The sequence below is a fragment of the Dama dama genome, chromosome 7, assembly GCF_033118175.1.
Source record: "Dama dama isolate Ldn47 chromosome 7, ASM3311817v1, whole genome shotgun sequence".
NCBI lineage: Eukaryota > Metazoa > Chordata > Mammalia > Artiodactyla > Cervidae > Dama > Dama dama.
Window position 1 is genome coordinate 24,166,864 of NC_083687.1, and position 10,555 is coordinate 24,177,418.

A 10,555-nucleotide genomic window follows, 5' to 3' on the forward strand; every position below is an offset into this window, starting at 1 on the left:
AAATCTCAACTACAAAGATAAGAGGAAATCTAAATTTTAGGTGTTTATTCTGAGAAAAGTAATGGAGAAGGAAATGGCAGCCCAGTCCAGTACTCTTGCCTGGAAAATCCCACGGACGGAGGAGCCTGGTAGGCTACCGTCCATGGGATGGAGAAGAGTCGGACACGACTGAGCGACTTCACTTTCACTTTTTTTCTGAGAAAAGTAAACTGGCTGAAGGAGAGCTTCAGGTATAATGAAAACGATTCCTTGGGAGTGAATATACGCTTAGGTTATCCTGAGCCAGTGGTTACCTAGAGACTTATCCTTGGGGCCGGAGGGAAGAGTTCTAAGGAACTGGAGTCCGTAGGTCTCTCAGGAGAATGTGGTCTAATTTCCACCCCAGGGACATGCAGTATCTATTGCACTGATGAGCAGAGGGTTACTCCCACCTGGTACATGGTCTCATTATTACAGCCTTGTGCCTTCTTTCTTCCTAATGATAATGTGCCTCCTGTTTCCTTAGCACTTAACTGCATGCTGATAATTGTGCCAAATTTTATATATACTTATGTGTAATAAATATATGTGTGTGTTTATTTTATCACGGGGAGTCTGCCTCAGGGGTTTAATGACTCATCAAGAGTTATGCAGATTTTAAGTCATGAGCAGAGCCTGGTTTGTCAGATTCTGAAGCCTGTACTTTTTTTTTTTTTTTTTTTTGTGGCCATGACAGGTTTTAGTAGCAGCATGTGAGATCTAGTTTTCCAACCAGGGATTAAACCTGTGCCCCCTGCTTTGGAAGCACAGAGTCTTAACCATTGGACCACCAGGGAAGTCCCATGAGGCCTGAACTTTCAATTATTATTGGCCTCTCGAGCAGCTTGGAACTCTTTGGGGACTCAGTAGAGACAACATCCTCAGCTACCGTGAGATGTGTGCTTGTCTGCTCAAGGTGGATGCTGACTGGGTTTTGCAATTGTCTTTGCATTGAGTGAGGATAAGAGTTCTCTGCATCAGACCCACTGAGAAGAAATACAGAGGAGAAACAGAGAATTCAGTCTGCTCAAAGTTTGGGAGCAGGATAAGACAGGGCAGTTTGGAGGACATTTACACATCCTCTAGAACAGAATCCATCCAACAACACAAGCTTTGTTTCTACTCTACTCACTTTGCAATTCTGTCACGAATTTTTGTTTGGTGATTTAAATTTTGACAAAAACATGAAAGAGCTATAAATTACCTGTCTTTCAGTTGTCTGATAATACCTAGTTTTCCCTAATTGCAGTAAACTGTAATGTAACCGAGCAGGACCCTGTGGGACCTTTGGGGGGAGGGGAACAGGCCTTTAGCTCCTCTCTGAAGTACCTAGATAATAGTTCTTGCTGTACATTTCCTGAGTTGTTTTGCAGATACAAAACCACTCCCCCTCCCTCACCAAATGGAAGATGTTAACTACTGGACAACTGTGAACACATAGCTCCAGGCCTCCTGGAGCCTAAGGACTGATGTTAACCCATGTGACACCACCCTGTTCCCTCGCCATCAGCCAATCGGAGAACTGTGCAGGAGCTGACCCTGCAACCCACCCCACTTCACCTGACTTTTCAAAGTGCTTTGCTGAAACACTTTGAGGAGCTGGGACCTTCTTAAGGTATGAACCACCTTGCATAGCCCTGCAGTAAGCCTTTCTCCTACAAACTCCCACGTGTCAGTTTGTTTGGTCTCACTAGGAGCAGGGAAAAATTAAAACTGAAAGTAAAACACAACTGATGGAATCACACCACACCACCTTCAAAGATGATTTCTCCCTTCTAGCTGGGATGTTAGCACTAGAATTATTTTGTGCTGTACTATGCTTAGTCTCGTCTGACTCTTCGCTACCCCATGGACTGTAGCCTGCCAGGCTCCTCTGTCCATGGGGATTCTCCAGACCAGAATACTGGAGTGGGTAGCCATTCCCTTCCCCAGCCCAGGGATCGAAACCAGGTCCCCTGTATTGCAGGATTCTTTATCAACTGAGCGGCCAGTCCTAAAAAAAAAAAAAGAAAGAAAAATGCAGTCTAGCTAGCTAGCTTCCTTTCCCCCAGGTTTCTAATCACCCATGTTTTTCAATCTCTGGTAGAAATATTGGCTCCAACTATAAAACCCAATTGCTTACAGCACTTTGCTTTTTCTGATCTTACTGTAACTGGCAATGAGAGGAAAAGGAGACAGAAGCCACTCCCAGCTTCTCCTTTTTTTCTTTAGCCCCTCCAACCTCAGCAGTGCTGGTAGGATGTATGTTCCCAGCCCTGTTCTAAGTTGGCTCACCTCTTGAGTGAACTTTTGCTCACCCTCTCCTTATTCAGGCTCTTGTGATTTTAAAAGTTACAAACAAGAATAGCTTACATTGAGTTACCCTTCTTACTAATTGAGGTGGAGCTTTCTCTCCCTCTAACAGATCTATGCATTTCCAACGCTGCTTGAGTATACAATACTCAACTGAAAACTGTTAAAAGGCATTATTTATAATGCAATAGGACTGTCAGACGTTAGTTAGTACCATGCAGTTACTGCACGAAACACTAGATGTCAGATTTTAGTTCTAGATTATTTCTCGAAGAGCTAGCACTTGTTTCTATTTGTTTCATTAGAATTTTTTTACATTTTGGACTATTTCCTTCCAGCAGATTCCTGGGACTAGGAACATGGAAAATAAATATGCAAAAATAACAATACAGATTTTGAAAAAAAAAAATAGGTTAAAAGGGGAGATTAACCCCACTAATATTAAAACATACTATAAAACTCATGTAAAGTGTAGTAATGGTACATGATTATGCACAACAATGTGTTGGGGTGGGAGCGGGAATGCCCAGAAATAACAAATGCATAGGAAAGCTTAAAATAAGATCAAAGTGACATCTCAAGTCACTTGGATAAAGATGGAATTTTAAATAAGTGGCAGTGAGACAAATGGATAGCAATCTGAAAAAAAGTAAAATAAAATTGTACTCATTCTTCATATCTATACAAGAATGAATTCTAAATTGATCCGAGATACAAATAAATAAATAAAGAAGTCATATAAATACTAGAAGAAAACATTGGTTGTTTCCTTTATCATTCAGATACAAGAAAAATCTTTCCAAATTTAGAAGTAATAAAACTATTAAGTTGGATAAATAAAATACATATGTATGTGTGCATGTGTGTAATACCTCAATGGCAAAAGACTAAATCTAGTGTCAAAATACAAATTACAAACTAGGAGAAACTATTTGCAATTTATATTACAAATAGAAAATTATTTTCAGTAAAATATAAGGAGCCCTTAACAGTGAGAGGAAAACGTACTCAAACCCAACAGAAAAATGAGCAAAAGGCAGGATGAATTTACAGAAAAACAAAACGGTCCTAATGCTTTGTTGTTCAGTTGCTCAGTCATGTCCGACTCCTTGTGACTCCATGAACTGCAGCACACCAGGCTTCCCTGTCCTTCACTGTCTCCCAGAATTTGCTTAAACTCATGGCCATTGAGTCGATGATCTCTGTTGCTCCCTTCTCTTCATGTCCCCAATCTTTCCCAGTATCAGGGTCTTTTCCAATGAGTTGGCTCTTCGCATCGGGCAGCCAAAGGAATGGAGCTTCAGCTTTAGCACCAGTCCTTCCAATGAATAGTCAGGCTTGATTTTCTTTAGGATTAACTGGTTTGATCTCCTTGCAGTCCAAGGGACTCTCAAGAGTCTTCTCCAGCACCACAGTTCAAAAGCATCAGTTCTTCAGTGCTCAGATTTCTTTATGGTCCAGCTCTCACATCCATACAAAACTACTGGAAAAACCATAGCCTTGACTATACGAAAAAGATGCTTAACTTTACATAAATGAAAAATGCAATTAAACTATCGTGTGATATCTCTTCCTACCTATCAGATTGGCAAAAATAAAAAATATTGATAACACAAATTTGATAGTAGGAGTAGGAAAGCTATAACTCCACTGAGGGGAGTTCAGTAACATCTAATAAAACACATGTGCATTTCCACAATTCAACTTCCAGAAATTTAGACTGAGGATCCCTCCACAAATCTAAAGCCAATGTTTGCCTGGGTTATTCACTCCCATATTATTCTTTGTAATACAAGCTTTTAGAGACAACCTAAATTTCCATCCTTCAAAGTCGATTTGAATGAATTATGAGACATCTACACAATGAAGTGTTTATAACCATAAGGAAGTTCTCTGTGATATAACCTGAGGTAATTTCCATGATATGTTTTTAAATGGAAAAAGAAAACTACGTGTACAAGAGTCTATAAGAAAGAATGAGGAAATTAGTGTATATCTAATAGATTTCTGTGAATTTTTCTTACTTTTGCTAACAAAAATACAGGAAAATTAAATCAGAAACTAATTTTTAAATGACTTGTAAACAATGGAGTAAGGCATTGCAGAGTCAAACAGTACTGCGTGACTGAACACACGTAGTGGAGTTAAAGATGGGAATGACTTCCGGAATATATCCCTTTCATATTGCTTTGACTTTTGAACAATGTATGAAACTGGGTATGTGTGTGTGTTAGCTGCACAGTCATATCTGACTCTTTTCAACCCCATGCACTGCAGCTCACCAGGTTCCTCTGTCCGTGGAATTCTCCAGGCAAGAATACGGGAGTGAGGTGTCATTCCCTTCTCCAAGAGATCTTCCCAAGGCAGGGATTGAACCCCACGTCTCCTGCATTGCAGGCAGATTCTTTACCATCTGAGTCACCAGGGAAGCCCCCATAAAACTGAGATCTAAGATACAATCGTTTTTTGATTCTGTTGACGGAAAGGCCAACAAGTAACCATACTCAATGATCACCCCTGATTGTCAGATCTTTGTACATATCTTTCAGGGAGACTAGAACTCTTAGAGAAAAAAGCTGAAGAACAGGAAAATGGAAAGGAGAAAAAGAAAGAATACCTTGAGCAAGAAAAAATGAAATCCTCAAGACTAATTTATTCAGCTAATAGATGGCAGGTATAGGAATTATTAGCTCCATCAGTCACTCTCAAATTCTGCACTATATCACCATAGAAAGGAAGGAAGGAACTGCTTAAAAGACAAAAAAAAAAAAAATAGGAGGAGAAAGGGCAGAGGAGAGATAAAAGAGACACAAAGTGTGGTCAGAAGAAAGGAGGAAAGGGTACACATCAGAAGTTTTAAACTGAAGGAGGGCTAAATCCTATGCCTTTCTTAATGAATTTATGGCATTGAAAATGACATGATTGTCCTTAATAAAAGAGTTGAGAAAGAAGGGGTAGTAGAGAAAAGAAACTCATTAATTCACCCATATTGAGTCAAAAATTGAATTTGAGTTGAGTTGATCAGCTCAACTTATTATACCATTCTACCCAAGCCTTGCCCTGGAGGGGTGAATTACAAAGTATGAATAAGAGATAATGAGGGATTATTACTAACAGTTTCTTTGAGTTCCTGGATACTCCAGGTCAACTCATTTCAGACTTGGTAAATGAGAGACTCAGTGTTTTCTATCCATTCTTGATATAACGTAGCACATTATAACAGATAGATATTTGGGGAATGAAATTTCTCCAGGTGTAAAATATCACTGAGGATTTCTACAACTGTTATACCCCTTACCTGATTACATGTACATTGGTTAATAAAATAACAATTGCCTTGCCCCATTAAAAATGTTCGATTATAAGTGAATCATGATTGGATACATTAAATCATGACTTTTATTTTACTAATCTACGTAATTATTTTATTTGGAATATTTCATAAATATTAATTCACCCAATATTGAGTCAAAATTGAATTATCTCTGGAATAATACTACAGGCTACCATAGGTGGCTTGGTAGTAAAGAATCCACCTACCAGTGCCAGAGACACAAGAGATCCCTGGGGCCGGGAAAATCACCTGGAGGAAGAAATGGCAACCCACTCCAGTATTCTTGCCTGGAGAATCCCATGGACAGAGGAGTCTGGTGGGTTACAGTCTGTGGGATCGCAGAGTCAGACACAACTTAGCAACTGAGCATACGTGCCCTGTTGAACAGATCAAATTTTGTTTACCCTCAAGATGAATGTAGGGTATAGAACCCTGGTTCTTTAATAGCATCATAAAATGCCAATTCAATTACTAATGACACAATTTCCTGTTTAATAAGTTGCTTGTTCACACTCAATGATAGAGCCTGGTCGTAAATCCTAATCTCTGACAGGACAGGACGATGATGAATATACTTTAAAACTTTGGATAATGTAGGCAGCTGACAATGAGTTATAGTTTAAAAATCCCCTTTAAGCAACTACTACTCAGAGTGCTACATGCATCATCTCCTGCAGCTAACTGGCACACCTAGCATTCTTTGTCCTTGCAAAGTGCCAGGCAGACATCTTTTAAGGGTCACCACCTCTCTGTTGGGCTTCCCTGATAACTCAGCTGGTAAAGATTCCACCTGCAGTATGGGAGACCTGGGTTCGATCCCTGGGTTGAGAAGATCCCCTGGAGAAGGGAACGGCCCACTTCCAGTATCCTGGCCTGGAGAATTCCAGGGACTGTATAGTCTACGGGGTCGCAAAGAGTTGGAAACTATTGAGCGACTTTCACTTTCCTTCACCTCTCTATGGAGTGAAAAGACAATGTGCTTAAATGTTTCAATCAAAACACATCATGCATATATAGCAAGTTAGTCTCAGGGCCACATGTTAGGTAAACTAAGTCTCTTTTCTCCTAGGAACACAATTTTTGGTAATACAAAATACAAAAAAACAAAGATTTTTTTTTTTTTTAATTGCCTTCAGTTTCCATTTTATTTCACACCTCTGGGCAAAGCTGCTTGATATCCCCAAAACTGCCATATTCCCTCTCTTCCTCTTTTTCCCTTCAGTTTACAGCTAGTAACATTATCTCTTTTATTCTAAAATTATAAGTCTGATAATTATTCTCTGACTTTAGACTTCTGAATCTTTCCTTTAGGACTTCATTAAAAAGCAGTTTGAAGAGTTCCCTGGTGGTGGAGTGATTAGTATTCAACACTTTCACTGCCAAGGGCCTGGGTTCAACCCCTGGTCAGGGAAATAAGATCCTGTTAAGTCACACAGGGTGATCAAAAATAGCAAAACAGGCAAATAAACAAACAAATGAAAACAAAAGCATGCTTTGGGTTCCCAGTTCTAAAAAAGTCAATAATTACATTTTAAAAATAAATTTAAAATATTTTGCAAGTTTCATAGTTTTCCAAGTGCTCCTAGAAGAATGGTCTCATCTGTTCTCCACGACAACCCTGGGAAGCACACAGGACAGGTATAACTAACATCTTGCAGATGAGAACATAGGCTTGGCAACATTGGGAGACTTGCTCAAGATAACATGGCCCATCAAAGTCTCCTGACAGTCCAGGGTAGATTTTCTTTGCACAGTCTGAGTTGTCCAAGCCATGAGAATATTAGTTGTCAAAGGAAATATGGTTGGACTCTCCTCTAAAAGGCTCATAGTTTTCAAGGTCCATCTGTAATCAGACTGGGTTTTATTTATACACAATAACCTCACCTTGGTCTCAAATCTTACTCTGTGTTCATTTAGGTGTCTTGTTTCTTCTTTTATTTATTTATTCAACTGTAAACAGTGACAGGGTGGAGTAGGATTATGAAGATGTTTTATGTCATGCCTAAGAGTCTGACTTTATTTTTGAAGCTGTGAGGATTGGAGATGGAGGACAGACACATCCACACATACACATATAACAACACTCGGTTAAATATTAGACATGTGCAGTGGGTGTAGCCTCTTAGGGAAAGGGAAGATATTAGAATTGTCAGTCAAATTAATCCTTGAGATGAGGAACACTTGAAAGAGGAGACTGATTTAAGAGAATAAATGATGAGTTTGAGTTTAGACATTTGGGGTTTAGAGTGAGTTGGCTGAAAACAACAACAACAACACAGAACCTAAAAGATGAGAGTCATGTTTTATCAGTGGACATTCTCAGAACTTCAAGTCTGGGAGATATCATCTCAAATACATTGAAAGACTGCCCTGAAGAGGAAGGGGGAAGCCAGGACATATAGGAGTTTTTGGCAACATAACCAGGTAGTTGAAACATCAAAAAATTACTGTTAATAAAAGATACCTGAATATCTCAAGTTAAGGAATTTAGTGCTTTTTTACGTTTGGGAAGATGTAAGAGTCTGGGCTCACTTCAGTCATTCCTTTGATATGCTCCTCAGCTATCTAGGGCCAATAGCTTGTGTTTTCTCATCCTGAATTTTCTCAGCTGCACAGTCTGGTGTGGCTGTAGCAGCTGGCTGCTAGATGAGCTTGGCAACGGGCAGCTCCTTTGTATGTATCCTGAACGCCCTTAGGGCTTACCATCCAGGTGACTCTAAAGTGATGGTTTGATGGCTGCAATATCCTTTGTTTACTGATATGGCAAGCAATATTTTAGTTGTCAAGTGACAATGAAAAAAAGTGTCAAATAAAAAATAGAAGAGAATAATTTTTCACTAGGTTAGGCTGTGATAAGAAACAACCCTCAGATTTTATTGGTTTACCATAACAAAAGTTCATTTCTTGCTTAGAATATGTATTAACTGCTGCAGTTCTGTTTGAGACTATCCAGATCTGTGCTGTGTCCTTTCTTCATTCCCAGATCACAGCCAAGATGGCAGCTATGATGGGGAAATGCCCTGGGTCAATCTTGCAGCGACTCTTCCTTTCTGCTCAGATGCCTCCAATGTCACACCTGTTTAAGCTGAAGCAAGTCATATGGCCAAAGTCATGTCAACATTGGTGGGTTGGAGGAGTCTATTCCCATAAGGAGTATTGCAAGTCACATGGTACACAAGCTGGCGGGTATGACTCTCTTTCAAGATGAGGAAGTAAATAATTTTAGACAATAATGCAATCTACTACTTCAAGTCTGAAAATCAGCATCATGGTCTATAATAGAGATATAAATTGGCAAATCATCAGAGTACAGGTTGCAACTGAAGCCATGGGAATGGATGAAATCATGGAAAGTATTTTAGACTTGAGAGAAGAGAAATGTCAAAGACAAAACTATTCTCTACATTTGCCTCCACATTCACCATCGTACCATTGCTCATAATGTTTATTCAGAATACCCTCCCTATCTGTCATTCCCATATCCAAAGTCTGTTTATAGCAGTTAGATATAAATTATAGTTATAATGTATATGTTATATAGTTATAATTACATTAAAATATATAGTTATAATAGCTAATTATAGTTATAATTAGCAAATTTTTTATAAACTTCTTAACGACACCCTGTCTTCTTTTCTGGAATGCTGACCTATCTCTATGGTATAGTTTTGTTATGTGGTAAATCCAGTTGTTTGCTTTTGCATTACAGAAGCCAAGGGCTTCTCTGCATCTTTTCTTTTACGGTCCCATATTGCCATGGGATAGGCAGGTTGCATAAACTCAGCCTGGTGGGTATTTCTGAGTGGGAAGCTGACTCCTCAGTAAGTGCCATGGGGGCAGGTATGAGAGTTGGAGTTCATACAGTCCAGCAAAGAAATCTGTTCCTATTGTACCAACTCCCTATTCCCTCGTCAACAATTTTGATCTCTACCCATTTTAAAGTCTGGTATTCTCACTTTTGCCAACAAATCTGTCAGCTCCTAATATCTTTAGGACAAAGTCTATTTTCCTTAAATTAGAGTTTGTTGTTGTTTGGTTGCTAAGTCATGTCTGACTCTTTGCGACCCCTTGGACCGTGACACGCCAGGCTTCCTAGTCCTTCACTATCTCCACGAGTTTGCTCAATCTCATGTTCATATGGTCAGTGATGCCATCTGACCATTTCATCCTCTGTTGCCCCCTTCTCTCCCAGCCCTCAATCTTTCCCAGCACCAGGGACTTTTCGAATGAGTTGGCTCTTTGCATCTGGTGGCCATTCAGAAGGGAAGTAAATGGGTTCAGTTTGCCAGCACCCCTTATCAGGCTTTTATGTACTTGGAGATATTAAAGCACGGCAGACACGATTCTCCTGAAGGCAAGCAGCCTATTTCTTTGTTTTATACTCTTTTTAGACATTCTCTCACTGAGGTTTAATTTATTTGACATTTCTTCTTAATATTCTTTTATGCATTAATACACAACTTCTTGACATCTGGAAATTCAGGTGTTACGTGGTGGGTGAGTCAGCTTCACTCCTCAGCAAATAGATTTTCCCTGTTCCCCATCCCCACTGTAATCCCTCATCCAATCCCCATCGGCTATAGAAAATTTGAAATCTACAAATCTTGTGGTTTACATTATACTTCCCTCAGAATACAGACACCTTCTTCAAATTCTCCCAATACTCCTGCAAGGAAGGAAAACACAGTGTTCTTATTGCCACTTGAAAGCAAAAAAGTAAAAAAAGTCCTAGAGTTTATCTCTGGTCTAGAGTATTATCTTTGGTAATGTTTCTCATAATGTTGTCATGGACCACTAGCATGAGGCTTGTTGAGGGTCTTGGTAAGAGTCCACATTCTAAGCCCTTCCCCAAATAGAATCCTTGAGAGTAGGGACGGCATTAACCTGCAGTTGATTTTCACATACATTAAA